The sequence below is a fragment of the Symsagittifera roscoffensis genome, chromosome 2 (assembly GCF_963678635.1).
Source record: "Symsagittifera roscoffensis chromosome 2, txSymRosc1.1, whole genome shotgun sequence".
NCBI lineage: Eukaryota > Metazoa > Xenacoelomorpha > Acoela > Convolutidae > Symsagittifera > Symsagittifera roscoffensis.
This window is the reverse complement of record NC_087063.1, coordinates 66,756,594-66,783,801: the sequence shown is the minus strand read 5'-3', so window position 1 is coordinate 66,783,801 and position 27,208 is coordinate 66,756,594. Positions and strand designations below refer to the sequence as shown.

The window sequence follows — 27,208 nt, the reverse complement described above, 5'->3', positions numbered from 1 at the left end:
ATCTTTCACTGAGGGATGCTTGGGTCAGACCTTTTCCCCTAATATCTATCTATCGATCGGAGCAAGTCAGAGCATGGTTGAATGATTTTATTCTTTCACTATTTTGATCAGTTGTATTACAGCTCGGTTAAATCTTTCTATGGTTGGTAGAGTTAGTGATCAATGTTTACATAGCTAAGTAATTATCAGTTTGAGCTTCAGAAATACATCTTTTATACCAAAATAGCTTATATCAAAGTATGACGTCAGACAAGGACTTAACATTACAAAACAGTTTTTGTAGAAAAGTGATTGAAAAAACATACGATGTTCTAAAAAGGAAGAAACCAAAAGCTTTTCCATTTTTGTTGGAGAAATTTTTTTTTTGATTTTTGAAAATATGATTCCCATTTTGCTTGAAAATTTCCAAAAAATAAATTTATTTGACTAAAACTAAGTTTCTGCGGCTTAAACTGTACAAAATGAGCTATTTCAAGCTTGATCAATCGCATTTTCCTCGAAATAAGACCAAAAATCAAACAAATGTAACCAGTTTCTATCAACTCTGGGAGATTTTTTTCGCAATTTCATCTAAAGTCTTTCAAATCACGACTGAAAGGCTGCATTGTGATATATATTTTGACACATTCTGAAGATTGTTTATGGTTCCTGAGTCTGACCGAAAAACTACAACTTGGGTGTCATCGACAGTCATAGCAAAACAGGCAGATTGGATGTCATGTCATATACAGTCTATTCTGTCTGATATTTTGTCTTGTGGTAGGTTATTTACGAGCGGTTAAGTTATTCATTAGCGCTGCTGGCTATCAGTGTTTATTATTGTTGTAATATGTTTTGAGCGGTTAGAAATATCTTTCACTGATGCATGCTTGGGTCAGACCTGTTCCTCTAGAATCTATCTATAGATCGGAGCAAGTCAGACAATGGTTGGATGAATTTATTCTTTCACTATTTTGATCAGTCGTGTCACAGCTCTTTAAATTTTTCTTATGTTTGGTAGAATTAGTGATCAATGTTTACGTAGTTAAGTATTTATCAAATTGAGCTCCAGAATTAAACCTTTTATACCAAAATTGCCTATATCGAAGTATGACGTCAGGCAAGGACGTCACATTGCAAAACAGTTTTTTTTTATGGAAAATTGATTGAAAAAACATACGATGTTCTAAAAAAGAAAAAACTAAATTTTTTTCCAATTTTTGATTGAGAGATTTTTTTGATTTTTTTTGAAGTTAATAATTCCCATTTCGCTCAAAAAGGCCAAAAAAATTTTATTCGACTAAAACTAAATTTTTGCGGCCTAATTTATACAGAAATAAGCAATTTTGAGCTTGCTCGCTCGCCTTCTGCTCGAAATTAGACCTAAACTCGAAAAATTCTAACTAGTTATTCTCAACTCTGGAGGAATGTTTTCGCAGTTTTTTTAAAGTCTTTCAAATCACGATTGAAAGAGCTGCAATATTATATATTATTCCATCCATTCTGAAGATTGTTTGTGGTTCCTGAATCTGACGAACAAACAACACTTTAGGTATCATCGACAGTCAAAGCACAACGCAGGTTGAATGTCATGTCATATACAGTCTTTTCTGTCTGATATTTTGTCTTGTGGTAGGTTATTCACGAGCGGTTAAGTTATTCATTAGCGCTAGTGGCTATCAGTGTACAATATTGTTGTAATATGTTTTGAGCGTTTTGACATATCTTTCACTGAGAGATGCTTGGGTCAGACATATTCCTCTAAAATCTATTGATTGATCGGAGCAAGTCAGAGAATGGTTGGATGATTTTTTTCTTTCACTATTTTGATCAGTTGTATTACAGCTCGGTCAAAGTTTTCTATGTTTGGTAGACTTAGTGATCATTGTTTACGTAAGTAATTATCAGTTTGAGCTCCAGAAATACATTTTTTATACCAAATTGGCTAATATCAAAGTATGACATCAGGCAAGGACGTCACATTGCAAAACAGTTTTTGTAGAAAAGTGATTGAAAAAACATACGATGTTCTAAAAAGGAAGAAACCAAAAGCTTTTCCATTTTTGTTGGAGAATTTTTTTTTTGATTTTTGAAAATTATGATTCCCATTTTGCTCGACAAATTCGAGAAAAAATTTTATTCGACTAAAATTAAAACCATGCGGCTTAAATTATACATAAATAAGCAAATTTGAGCTTGCTCGCTTGCCTTTTGCTGAAAATGAGACCATAAATCAAAAAATTCAAACTAGTTTTTCTCCACTCTGGGAGAATTTTTTCGCGGTTTTTTAAAATATTTTTCAAATCACGACTGAAAGGGCTGCAATTTGATTAAATATTCGACACATTCTGATGATTGTTTTTGGTTCCTGAATCTGACCAAAAAACCACAACTTAGGTATCTTCGACAGTAATAGCAAAACAGGCAACTTGGATGTCATTTCAAATACACTCTTTTCTGTCTGATATTTTTTCTTGTAGTAGGTTATTCACGAGCGGTTAAATTCTTCATTAACGCTACTGGCTATCACTGTTTAATATTGTTAAACTATGTTTTGAGCGAAAAAAAAACTTGATTCGACTAAAATTAAAACCTTGCGGCTTAAGTTATACATAAATAAGCTAATTTGAGCTTGCTCGCTTGCCTTTTGTTGAAAATTAGACCAAAAATAAAAAATTTCAAACTAGTTTTTCTCCAATCTGGGAGAATTTTTTCGCGGTTTTTTTAAATATTTTTCAAATCTCGACTGAAAGGGCTGCAATATGATTAAATATTCGACACATTCTGATGATTGTTTTTGGTTCCTGAATCTGACCGAAAAACTGCAACTTAGGTATCTTCGACAGTAATAGCAAAACAGGCAACTTGGATGTCATTTCATATACACTCTTTTCTGTCTGATACTTTTTCTTGTAGTAGGTTATTCACGAGCGGTTAAGTTCTTCATTAACGCTACTGACTATCACTGTTTAATATTGTTAAACTATGTTTTGAGCGGTTAGACATATCTTTCACTGAGGGATGCTTGGGTCAGACCTTTTCCCCTAATATCTATCTATCGATCGGAGCAAGTCAGAGCATATTTGAATGATTTTATTCTTTCACTATTTTGATCAGTTGTATTACAGCTCGTTTAAATTTTTCTATGTTTGGTAGAATTAGTGAACAATGTTTACTTAGTTAAGTAATTATCAGTTTGAGCTCAAGAAATTCATCTTTTTTTTTACCACAATGGCTAATATCAAAGTATGACGTCAGGCAAGGACGTCACACTGCAAAACAGTTTTTGTAGAAAAGTGATTGAAAAAACATACAATGTTCTAAAAATAAAAAAATAAAAACTTTTTCCAGTTTTTATTGGAGTATTTTTTTCGAATTTTTGAAGTTTGACTCCCATTTTGCTCAAAAAATTCCAAAAAATAACTTTATTTGACAACAACTAAGTTTTTGCGGCTTAAGTTATACATAAATCAGCAATTTTGAGCTTGCTCGCTCGCCTTTTGCTCAAAATTAGACCGAAATTTAAACAAATTTCTCTCAACTCTGGGAGAAATTTTCGCAGTTTTCTTTTAAAGTCTTACAGATCACGTCTGAAAGGGCTGCAATATGATATATTATTCGACCCATACTGAATGTTGTTAGACATATCTTTCACTGAGGGATGCTTGGGTCAGACCTATTCCGCTGGAATCTGTCTATCAACCGGAGCAAGTCAGATCATGGTTGGATGAATTTATTCTATCACGATTTCGATCAGTTGCATTACAGCTCGGTTAAATCTTTCTATGTTTGATAGAATTAGTGATCAATGTTTACGTAGTTATGTAATTATCAATTTGAGCTCCAGAAATACATCTTTTGTACCAAAATTGCTAATATGAAAATGACGTCAGGCAAGGATGTCACATTGCAAAACAGTTTTTGTAGAAAAATGATTACAAAAACATACAATTTTCTAAAAGGGAAAATCGAAAAAATTTCCAGTATTTTAATGGAGAATTTTTTTTTGAATTTTCGAAGTTTATGATTCCCATTTTGCTCAATAAATCCAAAAAAAAATAAATTTATTCGGGTGAATCTAAATCTTTGCGGCTTAAGTTTTACATAAATAAGCGTTTTCGAGCTTGCTCGCTTGCCATATGCTCGAAGTTAGACCAAAAATCAAAAAATTCAAACTAGTTTCTCCCAACTCTGGGAAAAATTTTTTGCAGTTTTTAAAGTCTTCCAAATCACGGTTTTAAGGGCTGCAATATGATATATCATTCGACTCATTCTGAAGAATGTTTGTGGTTCCTGAATCTGACCAAAACACTACAACTTAGGTATCTTCGACAGTCAAAGCAAAACAGGCATTTTGGATGGCATGTCAAATACAGTCTTCTGTGTCTGATATTTTTTCTTGTGGTAGGTTAATCACAAGCGGTTCAGTTATTCAATATTGCTACTGGCTTTCAGTGTTTATTATTTTTGTAAAATGTTTTGAGCGCTTAGACATATCTTTCACTGAGGAATGCTTGGGTCAGACCTATTCCGCTGGAATCTGTCTATCAACCGGAGCAAGTCAGATCATGGTTGGATGAATTTATTCTATCACGATTTCGATCAGTTGCATTACAGCTCGGTTAAATCTTTCTATGTTTGATAGAATTAGTGATCAATGTTTACGTAGTTATGTAATTATCAATTTGAGCTCCAGAAATACATCTTTTGTACCAAAATTGCTAATATGAAAATGACGTCAGGCAAGGATGTCACATTGCAAAACAGTTTTTGTAGAAAAATGATTACAAAAACATACAATTTTCTAAAAAGGAAAATCGAAAAAATTTCCAGTATTTTAATGGAGAATTTTTTTTTGAATTTTCGAAGTTTATGATTCCCATTTTGCTCAATAAATCCAAAAAAAAATAAATTTATTCGGGTGAATCTAAATCTTTGCGGCTTAAGTTTTACATAAATAAGCATTTTCGAGCTTGCTCGCTTGCCATATGCTCGTAGTTAGACCAAAAATCAAAAAATTCAAACTAGTTTCTCCCAACTCTGGGAAAAATTTTTTGCAGTTTTTAAAGTCTTCCAAATCACGGTTTAAAGGGCTGCAATATGATATATAATTCGACCCATTCTGAAGATTGTTTGTGGTTCCCGAATCTGACCGAAAAAATTACAACTTAGGTTTCTTCGACAGTCATAGGAAAACAGGCAAATTGGATATTTAGTCATACAGTATTTTCTGTCTGATATTTTGTCTTGTGGTAGGTTTTTCACGAGCGGTTAAGTTATTAATTAACGCTACTGGCTATCACTTTTTATGATTGTTGTAATATGTTTTGAGCGGTTAGACATATCTTTCACTGAGGGATGCTTGGGTCAGACCCAATCCTCTAGAATCTATCTATCGATCGAAGCAAGTCAGAGCATGATTGGATGAATTTATTCTTTCGCTATTTTGATCAGTTGTATGACAGCTCGGTTGAATTTTTCTATGTTTGGAAGAATTAGTGATCAATGTTTGCGTAGTTAAATAATTAACAGTTTGAGCTCCAGAAATCCATTTTTTATACAAAAATGGCTAATATCAGTGTAAGACGTCAGGCTGGGACGTCACATTGTAAATCAGTTTTTTGTTGAAAAGTGGCTAAAAAAAAACATAAAATGTTTTGAAAATGAAAAAATCAAAATTTTTTCCAGCTTTTTGTTGTTGAATTTTTTTGACTTTTCGAAATTTTTGATTCCCAATTCGCTCGATAATTTCAAAAAATAATTAAATTTATTCGAGTGAAATTAAGTCTTTGCGGCTTAAATTTTACATAAATAAGCAATTTTGAGCTTGCTTGCTCGCCGTTTGCTCGAAATTAGATCAAAAATCAAAAAACTCAAACTACTTTCTCTCAACCCTGGCGGAATTTTTTTTGCAGTTTTTTAAAGTCTTCCAAATCACGGTTTAATGGGCTGCAAAATGATTTATAACTCGGCCCATTCTGAAGATTGTTTGTGGTTCCTGAATCTGAACGAAAAACTACAATTTAGGTATCTTCGACAGTCATAGCAAAACAAGCAAATTGGAAGTCATATCATTACCAGTATTCTCTGTCTGAGATTTTGTTTTGTGGTAGGTTAATCACGAGCGGTTAATTTATTCATTAACGGTACTGGCTTTCAGTGTTTATTAATGTTGTAACATGTTTCGAGCGGTTAGACATATCTTTCACTGAGGGATGCTTAGGAATCTATCTATCGATCAGAGCAAGTCAGAGCATGGTTGTATGAGTTCATTCTTTCACCATTTTGATCAGTTGTATTACAGCTCGAATAAATCTTTCTATGTTTAGTTGAATTAGTGATCAATGTTTACATACTTAAGTGATTATCACTTTGAGCTCCAGAATTTCATCTTTTTTTCAAAAATGGCTAATATCAGTGTATGACGTCAGGCTGGGACGTCACATTGCAAATCATTTTTTTTGTAGAAAAGTGATTAAAAAACATACAATGTTCTAAAAATGAAAATTTCAAAAAAAAATTTTCCAGTTTTTTTGTTCGGAGAATTTTTTTTTGAATTTTTGAAGTGACCAAAAATCAAAAAATTCAAAAGAGCTTCTCTTGACACTGGGAGATTTTTTTTCGCAGTTTTTTTCAATATCTTTCAAATCACGACTAAAAGGCTGCAAAATGATATAAAATTCGACCCATTCTGAAGATTGTTTGTGGTTCCTGAATCTGACCGAAAATCTACAACTTAGGTATCTTCGACAATCATAGCAAAACAGGCAAATGGATGTAAAGTCATATACAGTCTTCTCTGTCCGATATTCTGTCTTGTGGTAGATTATTCACGAGCGGTTAAGTTCTTCATTAACGCTACTGGCTGTCAGTGTTTATTATTGATGTAAAATGTTTTGAGCTGTTACTGAGGGATGCTTGGGTCAAACCTATTCCTCTAGAATCTATCTATCGATCGGAGCAAATCAGAGCATGATTGAATGATTTTCTTCTTTCACTATTTTGATCAGTTGTATTACAGCTCAGTTAAATCTTTCTATGTTTGGTAGAATTATTGATCATTGTTTACGTAGTTAAGTAATTATCAGTTTGAGCTCCAGAAATTCTCCTTTCATTTCAAAAGGGCTACAATCAGTGTATGACGTCAAGCTGGGACATCACATCGCAAAACATTTTTTGCAGAGAAGTGATTAAAAAACATACAATGTTCAAAAAATGAAAAAATCAAAGTGTTTTCCAGTTTTTTTGTTCGGAGAATTTTTTTTGAATTTTTTAAGTGACCCAAAATAAAAAAATTCAAACTAGCTTCTCTCAACACTGGGAGAATTTTTTCGCAGTTTTTTTGAATATCTTTCAATTCACGACTGAAAGGCTGCAAAATGATATAAAATTCGACCCATTGTGAAGATTGTTTGTGGTTCCTGAATCTGACCGAAAAACTACAACTTAGGTATCTTCGACAGTCATAGCAAAACAGGCAACTTGGATGTCGTGCCATATACAGTCTTTTCTGTCTGATATTTTGTCTTGTGGTAGGTTATTTACGAGCGGTTAAGTTTTTCATTAACGCTACTGGCTATCAGTGTTTATTTTTGTTGTAATATGTTTTGAGCGGTTGGACATATCTTTCACTGAGGGTTGCTTGAGTCAGACCTTTTCCTCTAGAATCTATCTATCGACCGGAGCAAGTCAGACAATGGTTAGATGAATTGATTCTTTCACTATTTTGATCTGTCGTATTACAGCTCGTTAAATCTTTCTATGTTTGGTAGGATTAATGATCTTTACGTAGTTAATTAATTATCAGTTTAAGCTCCAGAAATACATCTTTTATACCAAAATGGCTAATATCAAAGTATGACGTCAGGCGAGGACCTCACATTACAAAACAGTTTTTGCAGAAAAAAGATTACAAAAACATACAATGTTCTAAAAAAGAAAAAATCAAAATAATTTCCAGTTTTTTTGTTCGGAGATTTTTTTTTTGATTTTTCGAAGTGACCAAAAATCAAAAATTTCACACTTGTTGTTTTCAACTCTGGGAGAAATTTTTCGCAGTTTTTTTTTTAAATTCTTTCAACTCACGACTGAAAGTGCTGCAATATGATATATTATTCGACCCATGATGAAGTTTGTTTGTGGTTCCTGAATCTGACCGAAAAACTACAACTAGGTATCTTCGAAAGTCATAGTAAAACAGGCAAATTGGATGTCGTTTCATATACAGTCTTCTCTGTCTGATATTCTGTCTTGTGGTAGATTATTCACGAGGGGTTAAGTTATTCATTAGCGCTAATAATCATTATTTAATATTGTTAAACTATGTTTTGAGCGGTTAGACATATCTTTCACTGAGGGATGCTTGGGTCAGACCTTTTCCCCTAATATCTATCTATCGATCGGAGCAAGTCAGAGCATATTTGAATGATTTTATTCTTTCACTATTTTGATCAGTTGTATTACAGCTCGTTTAAATTTTTCTATGTTTGGTAGAATTAGTGAACAATGTTTACTTAGTTAAGTAATTATCAGTTTGAGCTCCAGAAGTTGATCTTTCATTGCAAAAGGGCTACAATCAGTGTATGACGTCAGGCTGGGACGTCACATTGCAAAACATTTTTTGTAGGGAAGTGATTAAAAAACATACGACATTCAAAAAATGAAAAAATCAAAGTGTTTTCCAGTTTTTTTTGTTCGGAGAATTTTTTTTTGAATTTTTGAAGTGACCAAAAATCAAAAAATTTTAAACTGGCTTCTCTCAACACTGGGAGAATTTTTTTCGCAGTTTTTTTATATATCTTTCAATTCACGACTGAAAGGCTGCAAAATGATATAAAATTCGTTCCATTTTGAAGATTGTTTGTGGTTCCTGAATCTGACCGAAAAACTACAACTTAGGTATCTTCGACAGTCACAGCAAAGCAGGCAAATGGATGTAAAGTCATATGCAGTCTTCTCTGTCTGATATTCTGTCTTGTGGTAGGTTATTCACGAGCGGTTAAGTTCTTCATTAACGCTACTGGCTGTCAGTGTTTATTATTGATGTTTTGAGCGGTTAGACATATCTTTAACTGAGGAATGCTTGGGTCAGACCTATTCCTCTAGAATCTATCTATCGATCGGAGCGAATCAGAGCATGGTTGAATGATTTTCTTCTTTCCCTATTTTGATCAGTTGTATTACAGCTCGGTTAAATCTTTCTATGTTTGGTAGAAGTATTGATCATTGTTTACGTAGTTAAGTAATTATCAGTTTGAGCTCCAGAAATTCATCTTTCATTTCAAAAGGGCTACAATCAGTGTATGACGTCAGGCTGGGACTTCACATTGCAAAACATTTTTTGTAGAGAAGTGATTAAAAATGAAAAAATCAAAGTGTTTTCCAGTTTTTTAGTTCGGAGAATTTTTTTTTGAATTTTTGAAGTGACCAAAAATAAAAAATTTCAAACTAGCTTCTCTCAACACTGGGAGAATTTTTTTCGCAATTTTTTTTAAAATATTTTTCAAATCACGAATGAAAGAGCTGCAATATGATATAATATTCGACCCATTTTGAAGATTGTTTGTGGTTCCTAAATCTGACCGAAAAACTACAACTTAGATATCTTCGACAGTCATAGCAAAACAAGCAACTTGGATGTCGTGCCATATACAGTCTTTTCTGTCTGATATTTTGTCTTGTGGTAGGTTATTCACGAGCGGTTCAGTTTTTCATTAACGCTACTGGCTATCAGTGTTTATTATTGATGTAATATGTTTTAAGCAGTTAGACATATCTTTCACTGAGGGTTGCTTGAGTCAGACCTTTTCCTCTAGAACCTATCTATCGACCGGAGCAAGTCAGAAAATGGTTAGATGAATTGATTCTTTCACTATTTTGATCAGTTGTTCTACAGCTCGGTTAAATAATTCTATGTTTGGTAGAATTCGTGATCAATGTTTACGTAGTTAAGTAATAATCAGTTTGAGCTTCAGATATACATCTTTTATACCAAAATGGCTATTATCAAAGTATGACGCCAGGCAAGGACCTCACATTGCAAAACAGTTTTTGTAGAAAAGTGATTACAAAAATATACAATGTTCTAAAAAACAAAAAATCAAAATAATTTCCAGTTTTTTGTTCGGAGATTTTTTTTTGATTTTTCGAAGTGACCAAAAATCAAAAATTTCACACTAGTTGTTTTCAACTCTGGGAGAGTTTTTTCGCAGTTTTTTTTTTAATTCTTTCAAATCACGACTGAAAGGGCTGCAATATGATATTTTAATCGACCCATTCTGAAGATTGTTTGTGGTTCCTGAATCTGACCGAAAAACTACAACTAGGTATCTTCGACAGTCATAGCAAAACAGGCAAATTGGATGTCGTTTCATATACAGCCTTCTCTGTCTGATATTTTGTCTACGTGCGGTTAAGTTATTCATTGACGCTACTGGCTTTCAGTGTTTATTATTTTTGTAATATGTTTTGAGCGGCTAAACATATCTTTCACTGAGGGATGCTTGAGTCAAACCTATTCCTCTAGAATCTATCTATCGATCGGAGCGAGTCAGATAATGGTTGGATGACTTTTTTCTTTCACTATTTTGATCAGTTGTATTACAGCTCGGTCAAAGTTTTCTATGTTTGGTAGAACTAGTGATAATTGTTTACGTAAGTAATTATCAGTTTGAGCTTCAGAAATACATTTTTTATAACAACATGGCTAATATCAAAGTATGAAGTCAGGCAAGGACTTCACATTGCACAACAGTTTTTGTAGAAAAAGGATCAAAAAACATACAATGTTCTAAAAAACAAAAAACCAAACATTTTTCCAGTTTTTTGTTCGGAAAATTTTTTTGATTTTTCGAAGCGACCAAAAATCAAAAATTTCATACTAGTTTTCTTAAACTCTGGGAAAATTTTTTCGCATTTTTTTTTAGTCTTTCAAATCACGACTGAAAGGGCCGCAATATGATATATAATTTGACCCATTCTGAAGTTTGTTTGTGGTTCCTGAATCTGACCGAAAAACTACAACTTAGGTTTCTTGGACAGTCATAGGAAAACAGGCAAAATGGATATGCAGTCATACAAAGTCTTTTCTGTTTGATTTTTTGTCTTCTGGTAGGTTATACACGAGCGATTAATTGTTGTAATATGTTTTGAGCTGTTAGACATATCTTTCACTGAGGGATGCATGGGTCAGACCTATTCCTCTAGAATCTATCTATCGACCGGAGCAAGTCAGAGCATGGTTGGATGAATTTATTCTTTCACTATTTTGATCAGTTGTTCTACAGCTCGGTTAAATAATTCTATGTTTGGTAGAATTCGTGATCAATGTTTACGTAGTTAAGTAATAATCAGTTTGAGCTTCAGATATACATCTTTTATAAAAAATGGCTAATATCAAAATACGACGTCAGGCATGGACGTCACCTTGCAAAACAGTTTTTATAGAAAAAGGATTTAAAAAACATGCAATATTCTAAAAAAGAAAAAGTTAAAATTTTTTCCAGTTTTTTGTTGAAGAATTTTTTTGAATTTTCGAAGTTTATGATTCCCTTTTGGCTCAAAAAAATCCAAAAAATAACTTTATTTGACTGAAACTAAATTTTTGCGGCCTAAAATATACATAAATTAGCAATTCTGAGCTTGCTCGCATGCCTTTTGCTCAAACTTAGACCAAAAATCAAAGAATTCAAACTAGTTTCCCTCAGCTCTGTGAGATTTTTTTGCAGTTTTTTTAAAGTCTGTCAAATCACGGTTAAAAGGGATGCAATATGATATATAATTCCACCCATTCTAAAGATTGTTTGTGGTTCCCGAATCTGACCGAAAAACTACAACTTAGGTTTCTTCGACAGTCATAGGAAAACAGGCAAAATGGATATCTTGTCATATACATTATTTTCTGTCTGAAATTTTGTCTTGTTGTAGGGTATTCACGAACGGTTAAATTTTTCTTTGAAGCTACTGGCTACCAGTGTTTATTTTTGTTGTAATATATTTTGAGCGGTTAGACATATATTTCACTGAGGAATGCTTCTGTCAGACCTATTCCTCTCGAATCTATCTATCGATCGGAGAAAGCCAGAGCATGGTTGGATGAATTTAGTCTTTCACTCTTTTGATCAGTTGTATTACAGCTCGGTTAAATATTTCTATGTTTTGTAGAATTAGTGATCAATGTTTACTTAGTTAAGTAATTATCAGTTTGAGTTTCAGAAATACATCTTCTATGCCAAAATGGCTGATATCAAAACATGACGTCAGGCATGGACGTCACATTGCAAAACACTTTTTATAGAAAAGTGATTAAAAAAACATGCAATGTTCAGAAAAAAAAAGTTAAAATTTTTTGCAGTTTTTTGTCGGATAATTTTTTTTTGAATTTTCGAATTTATGATTCCCATTTCGCTCAAAAAAATCCGAAAACTAATTTTATTGGTTTGAAACTAAACTTTTGCGGCTTAAATTATACATAAATAAGCATTTTTGAGTTTGCTCGCTTGCCTTTTGCTCAAAATTAGACCAAAAACCAAAAAATTCAAACTTGATTCTCTCAACTCTGGTAGAACTTTTTTGCAGTTTTTTTAAAAGATTTTCAAAACACGGTTAAAAGGGCTGCAATGTGATATATAATTCGACCCATTCTGAAGATTGTTTGTGGTTCCCGAATCTGACCGGAAAAAGTACAACTTAGGTTTCCTCGACAGTCATAGGAAAACAGTCAAATTCTCTCAACTCTGGGAGAATTTCTTCGCAGTTTTTTTTAAATGTTCTCAAATCACGGTTGAAAGGGCTGCAATATGATATATAATTCGAGCCGTTCTGAAGATTGTTTGTGGTTCCAGAATCTGACCAAAAAAACTACAACTTAGGTTTCTTCGACAGTCATAGGAAAACAGGCAAATTGGATATGCAGTCATATAAAGTCTTTTCTTTTTGATTTTTTGTCTTCTGGTAGGTTATACACGAGCGGTTAAGTTTTTCATTAACGCTACTAGCTATCAGTGTTTAATATTGTTGTAATTTGTTTTGAGCTGTTAGACATATCTTTCACTGAGGGATGCTTGGGTCAGACCTATTCCTCTAGAATCTATCTATCGACCGGAGCAAGTCAGAGCATGGTTGGATGAATTTATTCTTTCACTATTTTGATCAGTTGTAATACAGCTCGGTTAAATATTTCTATGTTTGGTAGAAATCGTGATCAATGTTTACGTATTTAAGTAAAAATCAGTTTGAGCTTCAGAAATACATCTTTTATACCAAAATGGCAAATATCAAAATACGACGTCAGGCATGGGCGTCACATTGCAAAACACTTTTTACAGAAAAAGATTTAAAAAAACATGCAATTTTGTAAAAAAAAGTCAAAGTTTTTTCCAGTTTTTTGTTGAAGAATTTTTTTTTTGAATTTTCGAAGTTTATGATTCCCTTTTGGCTCCAAAAAATCAAAAAAATAGCATTATTTGACTGAAACTAAATTTTTGCGGCTTGATTCATACATAAATTAGCAATTCTGAGCTTGCCCGCTTGCCTTTTGCTCAAAATTAGACCAAAAATTAAAGAATACAAACTAGTTTCTTTCAGCTCTGGGAGATTTTTTTTGCAGTTTTTTTAAAGTCTTTCAAATTACGGTTAAAAGGGCTGCAATATGATATATAATTCGACCCATTCTAAAGATTGTTTGTGGTTGCCGAATCTGACCGAAAAACTACAACCTAGGTTTCAGTCATAGGAAAACAGGCAAAATGGATATCTAGTCAGATACATTCTTTTCTGTCCGACATTTTGTCTTGTTGTAGGGTATTCGCGAACGGTTAAGTTTTTCTTTGACGCTACTGGCTATCAGTGTTTATTATTGTTGTAATATGTTTTGAGCGGTTACACATATCTTTCACATAGGAATGCTTGTGTCAGACCTCTTCCTCTAGAATCTATCTATCAAATGGCGCAAGTCAGGGCATGGTTGGACGAATTTTTCTTTCACTATTTGATCAGTTGTAATACAGCTCGGTTGAATTTTTCTATATTTGGTAGAATTAGTGAACAATGTTTACTTAGTTAAGTAACTATCAGTTTGAGTTTCAGAAATACATCTTTTATATCAAAATGGCTAATATCAAAACATGACGTTAGGCATGGGCGTCACATTGCAAAACACTTTTTATGTTCTATGTTCACACACTACAAAAGTGATTAAAAAAGCATGCAATGTTCTATGTTCTATAAAACAAAAAAGTTAAAATATTTTCCAGTTTTTTGTCGGATATTTTTTTTGAATTTTCGAAGTTTATGATTCCCATTTCGGTCAAAAAAATCCAAAAAATATTTTTTTTCGAGTGAAACTAAATTTTTGCGGCTTTAATTATACATAAAAAAGCATTTTTGAGTTTTCTCGCTTGCCTTTTGCTCAAAATTAGACCAAAAACCAAAAAAATTCAAACTAGTTTCTCTCAACTCTGGGAGAACTTCCTCGCAGTTTTTTAAAAGGTTTTCAAATCACGGTTGAAAGGGCTGCAATATGAGATAATTCGAGCCGTTCTGAAGATTCTTTGTGGTTCCTGAATCTGACCAAAAAAAATACAAATTAGGCTTCTTCGAAAGTCATAGCAAAACAGGCAAATTGGACATATAGTCATACAGTATTTTCGGTCTGATATTTTGTCTTGTGGTAGGTTTTTCACGAGCGGTTAAGTTATTATTTAATGCTTCTGGCTATCAGTGTTTAATATTGTTGCAAAATGTTTTGAGCGGTTAGACATATCTTTCACTGAGGGATGCTTGTGTCAGACCTCTTCCTCTAGAATCTATCTATCAAATGGAGCAAGTCAGAGCATGGTTGGACAAATTTTTCTTTCACTATTTGATCAGTTGTAATACAGCTCGGTTGAATCTTTCTATATTTGGTAGAATAATTGATCAATGTTTACATAGTTAAGTAATTATCAGTTTGAGTTTCAGAAATACATCTTTTATACCAAAATGGCTAATATCAAAGTATGAAGTCAGGCAAGGACGTCACATTGCAAAACAGTTTTTGTAGAAATGTGGTTAAAAAACCTACAATGTTTTAAAAAAGAAAACAAAAATATTTCAACTTTTTTGTTGGAGAATTTTTTTGATTTTTCCAAGTTTATGATTCCCATTTCGCTCAAAAAATTCTAAGAATTAACTTTATTTGGTTGATATAAATTTTTGCGGCCTATATATTACATAAATAAGCAATTTTAAGCTTGCTTGTTCGCCTTTTGCTCAAAATTTGACCAAAAATCAAAAAAAAATCAAACCAGTTCCCCTCAACTCTTGTGCCAGTCGGTCATATTTGGAAGTTTGATCTTGAGGAACACGAACTACGTAATTTTGTGAGAAATTTTAGATTTTCAAAATTTCGAATGGAGCCTGTCATGCTCAACTTCCTCGCGAAAACTGAAAATATCAGAAATACAAGATCAGAACATCTGATTTACAATCACGGGAAAGTGCTTGAAAAAGCAGCGTAAAATTGCCATTCGCAATTTCCAGATACAAAATAAACGCGAGCAGAGCCGTCTCATCCTGAGATAGGAGAAGAATCGATTGCGAAAGAAGAATATAATTATTTGAGCTGAACTAGAGTGAACCCTCAGTGGAAAGGTGGACAGCTGGGGTGTCCCAATGGTTCAGACCAAAACTTCGATTCTTGAGTCCAAACTTATTTCCCTTGTTAAAATTACTTAGTATAAAAACTTCTCATGTTATCATACTTAATTCTCGAGTTGGTTACTGATTTAGTTACTCCAATTCCTGAATGTGCTGATATGTGAGTACCCAATTTAGTTTTCTCGAGTGTGTTTTATGATTGTTATGTTGAGATAAGGCGAGTTTTAGGTTGATCCATCTGAAATGGATCAAAATTTCACTGTCTAATAAAAAATAACCGTGCGGATTGTTCCTACCCTGTTTTTAACGACGATCGTGTATTTTGGGTATTTTGAGACCTGAGTATGGGGACGTTCTTATTTTCTAGAGTGGGGGCTGTATTTTGGTAGTGGTCTTTAAGCTGTAACGGGTTTTTAGTCTCATAAGCGAACCAAATTGGCTCCGACCGTTTTGAGGTAGAAAAACGCGAGAGATAGTGTCCCTGACTCTTGAGCCAATGATTAAAGGGCCTATTCTTCTTAAGCCTTATAAGTGACCGAAGTAGGCGACTGTTACATAGTGTTTTTTTGGCGCTCCTGGGTGTTTTTACGACATCATGACTACGGAATCGAACCCACTTGACGCAGCTCCGGGCTACATGCCCATTCCAGAGTACTGATGGTACTGTTCAGCGGGAACGTGTAAACCTTCCTGTTGCACCGTGATAGCTTTTTAAGAAAACTCGAGAAAACTTTCTGGTACGCTCTCCGAACGAGGCTTAGCTAACCGAGTAAGAGGGGGTAACTAGTAGCTAAGGGGGACAAAAAAACGAAACAAAAAACCGAAAAAGGACATAAAAAAGAACAAAAAATGTAAAACAAAAAAAATTAGTTGGATCAAACCTTTATATTATTTAAATAGCATAATCAAACTGTTTTTCATAAGACCGATTGTTTCGATCATTTCAGCAATCTGAAAAGGTGCCCGAGTGTGGGGCGTTGTAATGGGTTTTCAGATAGCTTGCAACTCAGCTGGACCATTAGGAGACTTGACTGGAACAGGCGACCAGCCAAGTGGAAAATTGGTGCCGGTGATCAGGTGCAGGACAAGTCAAGGAAACAACTAGCACGGAATCAGAGCAACAAGAGAGGACGGGGTTGTTTTCAAGTTGGTCAAACGGGTATCGTTAAAATCCACATTACATTATAGGAGATAAGAGTAAAAGTGGATAAGCGGAAACTCACTGTTTTGAGGAAGTTTTTACTCAAGCAGGCCATGGAAACAGGTTCTATGGTTTTCTCTCGAGAGGTTTAGCACCCGGCGCTTAAGGTAATTTTTCAGCTTAAGAGGGGGGCTAAAAAGGGGGGAGGTTAGAAGGGGGCTGGTTAGGTTAGAGATTGGTGGTTGTAAAGTGTAAAAAAGGGGGACACATTAGAGTAACTAATTGATCGGCATCGTCGATTTAGTTACATTAGATTCTTACACGCGTCGGTTATAAGAAGCGGATATCCAAATTTAACTTCGAATTAAGGTAGGTACCATGGTCGGATCGGGAGGGGGGAACGGACATAGACAGTTTTTGTGATACCCCATAAGATCGCTAGCAGGGGGGAGGAGAACGCGTGGCAATCAGTTACCAGACATTTTTTTGTTGTTGTACAGATAAAGGGTTGACACAAGTCACCTTTGAATTTTAGGTGGGTACATTTTTTTTTGCTTTTATTGATATTTATTTTTTTCTCTCTCTCTCTGTTAAATTTTTGTCGTTTTCGGAGAAGAAAGTTTTGATCGGTTTTGGACATACAGGTGATCATAAGACACCTAGACTAAGTTGGGTTTCAACTTGCATCAAAATATTAAAAGAGATAAATACAAGGGGGTTGGTGATTTGAACTTTTGGTTAGTAAGGTTTGGTTTTTTGGGAATTTTTTTACTAGAGCTCAAGTGGTGGTACAAGGTACAGTGGTTCAAGGCAGTATTGGGACAGGCAGTCTTGGGAGAGGCAGTCTTGGGACAGGCAGTCTTGAGACAGGCAGTCTTGGGACAGGCAGTCTTGGTACAGGCAGTCTTGGGACAGGCAGTCTTGGGACAGACAGTCTTGGGACAGGCAGTCTTGGGACAGGCAGTCTTGGGACAGGCAGTCTTGGGACAGGCAGTCTTGGGACAGACAGTCTTGGGACAGGCAGTCTTGGGACAGGCAGTCTTGGGACAGGCAGTCTTGCGACAGGCAGTCTTGGGACAGGCAGTCTTGGGACAGGCAGTCTTGGGACAGGCAGTCTTGGGACAGGCAGTCTTGGGACAGACAGTCTTGGGACAGGCAGTCTTGGGACAGGCAGTCTTGGGACAGTAACAGAAATACTTGGGACAGTACCAGAAAGTCTTGGGACAGTACCAGCAAGTCTTGGGACAGTACCTAGAAGTCTTGGGACAGCATCAGGGAAGTCTTGGGACAGTACCTAGAAGTCTTGAGACAGCACCAGGGAAGTCTTGGGACAGTACATAGAAGTGTTGGGGCAGTACCGGGAGGTCTTGGGACAGTACATAGAAGTGTTGGGACAGTACCGGGAGGTCTTGGGACAGTATAAAAGAGGGGGGCTAAAGAGGGGGGAGGTTAGAAGGGGGGCTGGTTAGGTTAGGTTGGTGGTTGTAAAGTGTAAACAGGGGGGACACATTAGAGTAACTAATTGACCGGCATCGTCGATTTAGTTACATTACAGTCTCTCACGCATCGGTTATTAGAAGCGGATATCCGAATTTAACATCGAATTAAGGTAGGTACCCTGGTCGGATCGGGAGGGGGGAACGGACATAGACCGTTTTTGTGATACCCCATAAGATCGCTAGCAGGGGGAGGAGAACGCGTGGCAATCAGTTACCAGACATTTTTTTGTTGTTGTTCAGATAAAGGGTTGACACAAGTCACCTTTGAATTTTAGGTGGGTACATTTTTTTTGCTTTTATCGATATTCATTTTTTTTCTTTTTCTCTGTTAAATTTTTGGCGCTTTTGGGGTAGAAGTTTTAATCCGTTTTGGACAAACAAGTGATTACAAGACAACTAGAACAAGGTGGGTTTCAACTTGAATCAAAATATTAAAAGAGATAAATACAAGGGGGTTAGTGATTTGAATTTTTGGCCAGTAAGGTTGGGTTTTTTGGAAAAATTTTGACTAGAGCTCGTGTTGGTACAAGTTACAGTGGTTGAAGGCAGTCTTGGGACAGGCAGTCTTGGGACAGGCAGTCTTGGGACAGGCAGTATTGGGACAGGCAGTCTTGGGACAGGCAGTCTTGGGGCAGGCAGCCTTGGGACAGGCAGTCTTGGGACTGACAGTCTTGGGACAGGCAGTCTTGGGACAGGCAGTCTTGGGACAGTAACAGAAAGTCTTGGAACAGTACCAGAAAGTCTTGGGACAGTACCAGCAAATCTTGGGACAGTACCTAGAAGTCTTGGGACAGCACCAGGGAAGTCTTGGGACAGTACCTAGAAGTCTTGAGACAGCACCAGGGAAGTCTTGGGACAGTACATAGAAGTGTTGGGGCAGTACCGGGAGGTCTTCGGACAGTACTTAGAAGTGTTGGGACAGTACCGGGAGGTCTTGAGACAGTATAAAAGAGAAAGAGGGGGGGCTAAAGAGGGGGGGAGGTTAGAAGGGGGGCTGGTTAGGTTAGAGGCTGGTGGTTGTAAAGTGTAAAAAGGGGGGACACTTTAGAGTAACTAATTGATCGGCATCGTCGATTTAGTTATATTAGATTCTTATACGCGTCGGTTATAAGAAGCGGATATCCAAATTTAACTTCGAATTAAGGTAGGTACCATGGTCGGATCGGGAGGGGGGAACGGACATAGACCGTTTTTGTGATACCCCATAAGATCGCTAGCAGGGGGGAGGAGAACGCGTGGCAATCAGTTACCAGACATTTTTTTTTGTTGTACAGATAAAGGGTTGACACAAGTCACCTTTGAATTTTAGGTGGGTACATTTTTTTTTTGCTTTTATTGATATTTATTTTTTTCTCTCTCTCTGTTAAATTTTTGACGTTTTCGGAGAAGAAAGTTTTGATCGGTTTTGGACATACAGGTGATCATAAGACACCTAGACTAAGTTGGGTTTCAACTTGCATCAAAATATTAAAAGAGATAAATACAAGGGGGTTGGTGATTTGAACTTTTGGTTAGTAAGGTTTGGTTTTTTGGGAAAATTTTTACTAGAGCTCAAGTGGTGGTACAAGGTACAGTGATTCAAGGCAGTCTTGGGACAGGCAGTCTTGGGACAGGCAGTCTTGGGACAGGCATTCTTGGGACAGGCAGTCTTGGGACAGGCAGTCTTGGGACAGGCAGTCTTGGGACAGGCAGTCTTGGGACAGGCAGTCTTGGGATAGGCAGTCTTGGGACAGGCAGTCTTGCGACAGGCAATCTTGGGACAGGCAGTCTTGGGACAGGCAGTCTTGGGACAGGCAGTCTTGGGACAGGCAGTCTTGGTACAGGCTGTCTTGGGACAGGCAGTCTTGGGACAGGCAGTCTTAGGACAGGCAGTCTTGAGACAGGCAGTCTTGGGACAGGCAGTCTTGGGACAGGCAGTCTTGGGACAGACTGTCTTGGGACAGGCAGTCTTGGGACAGGCAGTCTTGCGACAGTCAGTCTTGGGACAGGCAGTCTTGGGAAAGGCAGTCTTGCGACAGGCAGTCTTGGGACAGGCAGTCTTGGGACAGGCAGTCTTGGGACAGGCAGTCTTGGGACAGGCAGTCTTGGGATAGGCAGTCTTGGGACAGGCAGTCTTGCGACAGGCAATCTTGGGACAGGCAGTCTTGGGACAGGCAGTCTTGGGAAAGGCAGTCTTGGGACAGGCAGTCTTGGGACAGGCAGTCTTGGGACAGACAGTCTTGGAACAGGCAGTCTTGGGACAGGCAGTCTTGGGACAGGCAGTCTTGGGACAGGCAGTCTTGGGACAGGCAGTCTTGGGGCAGGCAGTCTTGGGACAGGCAGTCTTGGGACTGACACTCTTGGGACAGGCAGTCTTGGGACAGTAACAGAAAGTCTTGGGACAGTACCAGAAAGTTTTGGGAAGTACCAGCAAGTCTTGGGACAGTACCTAGAAGTCTTGGAACAGCACCAGGGAAGTATTGGGACAGTACCTAGAAGTCTTGAGACAGCACCAGGGAAGTCTTGGGACAGTACATAGAATTGTTGGGGCAGTACCGGGAGGTCTTGGGACAGTACATAGAAGTGTTGGGACAGTACCGGGAGGTCTTGGGACAGTATAAAAGAGGGGGGCTAAAGAGGGGGGAGGTTAGAAGGGGGGCTGGATAGGTTAGAGGTTGGTGGTTGTAAAGTATAAAAAAGAGGGGACACATTAGAGTAACTAATTGATTGGCATCGTCGATTTAGTTACATTACATTCTCACACGCGTCGGTTATAAGATCGCTAGCAGGGGGGAGGACAACGCGTGGCAATCAGTTACCAGACATTTTTTTCTGTTGTTGTTCAGATAAAGGGTTGACACAATTCACCTTTGAACGTTAGGTGGGCACATTTGTTTTTTGCTTTTATCAATATTCATTTTTTTTCTTTTGGGGTAGAAGTTTTAATCGGTTTTGGACAAACAGGTGATCACAAGACAACTAGAACAAGGTGGGTTTCAACTTGAATCAAAATATTAAAAGAGATAAATACAAGGGGGTTAGTGATTTGAATTTTTGGCCAGTAAGGTTGGGTTTTTTGGAAAAATTTTGACTAGAGCTCAAGTGGTGGTACAAGGTACAGTGGTTCAAGGCAGTATTGGGACAGGCAGTCTTGGGAGAGGCAGTCTTGGGACAGGCAGTCTTGAGACAGGCAGTCTTGGGACAGGCAGTCTTGCGACGGGCAGTCTTGGGGCAGGCAGTCTTGGGACGGTACTAGAAGCCTTGGGACAGTACCTAAAAGTCTTGGGACAGTACCAAGAAGTCTTGGGACAGTACCAGAAGGTCTTGGGTCAGTACATAGAAGTGTTGGGACAGTACATAGAAGTCTTGGGACAGTACATAGAAGTGTTGGGATAGTACATAGAAAGTGTTGGGACAGTACATAGAAGTGGCGTGACGGTACTAAAGTCTCTTAACTAAATCAAAAGCAATAGGAATAGTCGTAACGTTAAATCGCGATAGATCCGTTTCTGTTGGGATCACGAATTAGTAAAGTTTTCTTAAATCTTAAAGGGAAAAGGAACTGTGTCTTTCTTTATTATTATATTTATTATCAACAATTTTTATTCTCAGAATAGGATTTTGTAAACAATAATAGTGTAAATAGAAATAATTGTAAATAAAAATCATGAGACGGAGCAGGGTACCGATAGCTGAAAAAAGAGCTACGGAGTCAAAGACAAAATATAACTCGTCGCAACGAAAAGTGACATCGGTTGGCCCAAGAATAACAAGGAAGAACTTTTCAGTGAGCATGGTCAACACAAGAAGTTCAAAAGAGATTAAGACGAAAGAGGGCACGGAAGGGAAACAAACGGAACCCGCCGATGAGATTGACCTAGAAACACCAGACCAGAGGGTTGATGAGGTGGAGAAAAAGACGACGGAGTCGACACCGATACCGAATGCAGAGGAAAAAACTCAAAAGTCGATGGGATTCTCGCCGATAGACACTGTGGAGGACACAACGTGCAACACGCCAGAAACAGTAAAGGACGAGTCTCAAGTAAAAAGAACGTCATTTACAGAAAGGATAGCAATGATGATCGGGATGAAATCAAGAGACATAGTGGCGGAAGAACCGAAAGCCGAGAAAGGCAAAACATTTGGAACAGTTTCCACGATAACAACAGAGGCCAACCAAGACGACGACCAGGTTGAACAGGGGGCAGAAGCCAACAATATGGCAAAAACTGACCATGAAACAACAAAATCTCTTGAGCTGGGCGATCTGATGGCGAATCTAGATCAGATCGACAAGAAACTAAAGCACAGCGAGGAGGATAGAGAGGTGATAAAGAAAGAATTAAGATACAACAAACACGAGTACCTGGACAACTATTTCAATCTGGCGAGGGCGACAGAGGAAAAGCTTTAGCAGATGTCAGACAAGGTAGAGGCCACTGACGGAGAGCGAGATAAAAGCATCAAAAAAGACATACAAGAGATGAAGCAACGGTATGACGCTGTGAACAGCCAGTTGGGGAGTCTAGAAACGAGAATGGACACAATGAGAAGAGACCAGGCTGAGAGTTCATGTGACATACAGGCAAAACTAGATGCCATCTTGAGAAACTCTACATCACAAGACAGATCGGTAACGGATCCAATGCAAGGTAGCAGAGTTGATTTCGTGGAACCACAACGGAACAAACAGCAGTCAACACCGTTACCATTACCCCGGGATGCAGCGAGCACAGCACTGGGGGGGGGGGGTATGCAAGACGATTATGAAAAGTGGAACCGCAAATACGATGAGTGGTCCAGGTGATTCCACGATCTACAATAATGCGGGACCTGATGCCATGACGTGGGCCAGCACCTGGGAAATGATGAATAGAACATTGGAAGCGTTCGCTACGAGAAACACTGAATCGGTTGAGAGAGGAGGTGGCAAATTCAGGAAAACCTTCAAGAAGCCAAAAGAATTTAAGGATGACTCAGACGGATGCGTCGATACTTGGGTAGAAGACTAAATTTGGAACAGGACAACTTGAACGACGAGAGAAAAGCCTGTACAGCGATACTCAGCAACTTAGAAGGCACAGCGTTGAAATTAGTAGTTGCAAAGAAAGAAGAGGAACGCGACACAGCGGACAAGATCTTCGAGATATTGTTGAATCGATTCGGGTCAGGCATGAACGGTCACCAAGCGATGATGAGATTCGAAAAAAAATGCAAAGGGATGATGAATCAATTGATCGGTTCCTAGATGATCTCGAGAGCTTGAGACGAAGGAGTGATCCTGAAGAGTCAACAAACAGAAGGAACTTTAGCATCGCCTTGAAGTTCATCGATGAGGTGAAAAGTGACGACTTGAGACTAATTTTAGTAACGTACTATACACTGTCGAAAGAAAGCGCACCGACTCCAGAAGAGATCAGACAGAAATCAAGAGAGTGCATGCTAATGAAACCCAAGAAACACTCATATTCGGACAACAGAAACATGCAAGGGGGGAGTCAACCACAAAGATCGTCATGGCATAAGCCTAGAGATGACATGGACAAACGTAGATCATGCGCAAACTGCGGGTCAGCTGATCATCACGTGGCGGATTGCACAACATACAAACAGGGCATGAAGAGTATGGGATATGCACCCGATGAGGAAGATATGAGCCAGATAGAAGAAAACGAGTTCTTTAGTGGCTTGATCATCAAGATAGGTGCGAGAAGTTTCTTCTGCAATCAAGAGGGGCACTTCAGGATGGACTGTCCTTTGTTTTGGGAGGCAGTCAAGAACCAGAGTCACCCCAAGCATAAGTTGGCGTTAGCGGCGGTGAAAAACCAGAGAAACAGACAAACTGAATTTGAAACAAAAATTCGGAAGCACCGAATGCGGAACTGCCAACGAAGACGGTAAAAGCTGTAACGCAAGTCAGCAGTGCAATAGAGGCCACGGCCAGGAATGCCCTGGAGATAAATTTGAAAAGGCGGCGGCAGAGGCTATCAACAAAATGAAACAGGCAACGAGGGACGAAGGAAATAGAGCAACGATTGAAACAGGAGATCGAAAAGCAGAAATTAAACGAGATGTTAGGTTGGTCGGTGCCGGAGCCAGAAGCCGTAGCAGGGTCGACAAAGAGTGGAAATTGCAACACTCTGAAAATGGTGATGGGAAAGCCATTCGGCACAACAAAGATCGGAGCCAGGGTAATGTCAAAAATCACTGTGGGCGGCCATGAAGTAACGAGGAACTTGAACGAACCAAGCGATCAGACAATAATGCACATTGACATGTACGCAGATTACTTGAGTGCTATAAGCCCACAGACGACGTCTAGAGCCTTGAGGACGCTACTCACAAGCGGTGGCAGCAAGTCAGTCCGTGTTGAGAACAGATACACAGAAGCTCATGGTCCGCATGAGGTGATGCTAAATATAGATGGGATAAACATCTATACGAAAAACAAGATAACATGTGATGAAGATCTAGTGGGGCAGATCTACGTGGGCAAAGAAGAACTAAAAGTGAGATCGATTGGACACTGCGCCATGCTGGAAGAAGGTGCAATGCACATCGGGACGGAAGCGGACAAATCAGCACATGTGCTTGACATAAGTGGCAAAAAGACTCAGTTACGTGGGTTACTTGATACGGGAGCGGTCTTGAGTGTTATACCAAATGAAACTTGGGAACGAATAGGTTTTGACAAAGATGACTTAGTAGACTCAAGAATACGGCTATCAGCTGCGAACAAAGGGGCGCTGCGGGTACTAGGCAGAACACCAAAACTAGCCCTAAATCTAGGGGAACGCAACCTGTGGATGAGCTTTCTTGTGGTGGAGAACCTAGACGGGTCTGACCAGTTCATTTTAGGCAGAGACTTCATCAGGAACTTCGACGTAACGATTGATCTAAACAATGCCATGCTCAGGATTCGGAATCCGGATAGAAAGTACGTAATTAAACCGGTAAATCTGATAATGGCAAATGAGAATAAAGTGCCGGTGTTCTTGATCAGAAGGGTAAGGCTGAAAGCAAACGAAGCGGCAATTGTAAGCTTACGGATGAAAAATTATAATGAATTAAGTAATAGTAAGCAAGTATGCATAGTTCCTAATCCAAACAGTCGAAGTGCTGCTGTTTAGGAAGATCCTTCTCGATAACCAAGAGCGGTCTCTGCGTCAGTGTCTTGTTGAATACTCTTGACATACCCATAACAATCTAGAGGGGAAGAAAGTTGGGATATGCCTTATCCGTGAAAACTTGAAATGAAATGAATGAAAATGTAAAGGAGAAAGAAGTAATTGAATGTCCCACTCACAGGGACAAGATTTGTATCTTGAGACAATTGAATAAAATAAAAAATTCATCAGGTCTTGTAAAGTCACTTAATTCGGAGACAGATGATGGACTATCGAGTTGTTCAAATTTCCCAGAAAGACCAACACTAGAGGAAATGGAAATTGAAAAACCAGTTTTACTCGAAATAGAGAATTTAAGGGGTAAGGTAACGGATGAACAACTCGAGGCCACCAAGGACGTTTTAGAGCGGAACGAGGAAACTTTTCGAGACATAAGGCAGACATTGGATGTTGTACTTTTGTTGAACATGAAATAGAGCTTGAGGAATCCGCGGTACTGCACAGGAAGGGGCGAGGCGCATGACCCCACACAAATCGGATGCGTGTAGGAAAGAGGTAGAGACACTACTAGAGTATGATATGATAGAACCATCAAAATCACCGTGGGCGTGTGTAGTAGTGATGGCGAAAAAGAAAGGCGACCAATTGAGGTTTTGTGTGTGACTTTCGGTATCTGAACTCCGTCACGGTGAAGGATGCCTATCTCATACCTAGGATTTATGAGAGCCTCTCGAAGTTAGGTGATGCAAAAATTTTCTTGATTTAGGTTCGGCTTTTTGGCAGGTCCCGTTGAGGAAGCAGGACAGGGAAAAACAGGGTTCGCCTGCGAGTTGGGGCTGTTTCAATGGAAACGGATGCCGTTTGGTCTTTCCAATGCCACGGCTACATTTTGAACGGTTGATGGCACATGCATTGATAGGTGTGACAAAGAAGTATGGCAATCTGGTAATGTGCTACGTGGATGACGTGGTAATAGCGACGCCTACACTGGAAGATCACATCGAGTGACTGGACGAGGTGTTTCCATGCATGAAGAGGTCGGGGATAATGTGCAAACCATCAAAGTGCGAGATACTCAAGGATTCGATAAAATATTTGGGGAGGATGGTGGACAGGCACAGCATCAGACCAGATCCAGATGCAGTTGAAGCAGTTCAAACTTGGAAATCGCCAAAAACGGAACACCAGTTCATGAGCTTCCTGAGTTTTGCAAACTATTACAGGGAATTCATCAAGGGCTACGCGGATAAGGTATACCCGATGCAACAATTATTGAGACACAAAGGCAAGAAGTTCACGTGGAACAACGCAGCTGAAGAAATATTCCAGAGAATAAAGAAAGAGTTGTGCGAGGCACCAGTGTTAGGGATGCCAACGGAGAAAGGGATGTACGTGCTGGATACGGATGCGTCGGTAGTCCCGATTTCTGAAAGTCTCCATCAAGAGCAGGAATGGAACGGGAGGACAGTCTTGAGACCAATAGCGTACGCGAGCAAAGTCTTCAGTGATACGGAAATGAAGTACGGGGCGCCGAAAGCGGAGATGTTCGCGGTGGTTACCTTTGTCGAGAATTATAGAGCATACCTAGGCAGTGAGCCATTCAAGCTGCGAGTCGACAACAGGGCACTCAGCTGGCTGAAGACGTACTCAATGGACCAGAGCTACATCGGGAGGTGGATAGTTCGCCTTGACGAGTACAGCATGATAATTGAGCTTAGAACAAGGGACAAACATCAAAATGCCGATAGCTTGAGTAAGAAAACGGAGTTCTACGAGAGACAGGAACAGAGGGAGGCGAACAGACCAGAAATAAAAGAAGGCTTCTCCTTCATGGATAAGGAAAC

The 27,208-nt window shown here is 38.3% G+C and overlaps 1 protein-coding gene across 13 annotated transcripts in view; it reads right to left on the bottom strand.

The window, feature by feature from the left end:
* LOC134840218 (androglobin-like) overlaps positions 1-27,208 on the bottom strand; it is a 606,395-nt gene that overhangs the window by 111,938 nt on the left and 467,249 nt on the right. The gene's annotated exons all lie outside the window — the stretch shown is intronic.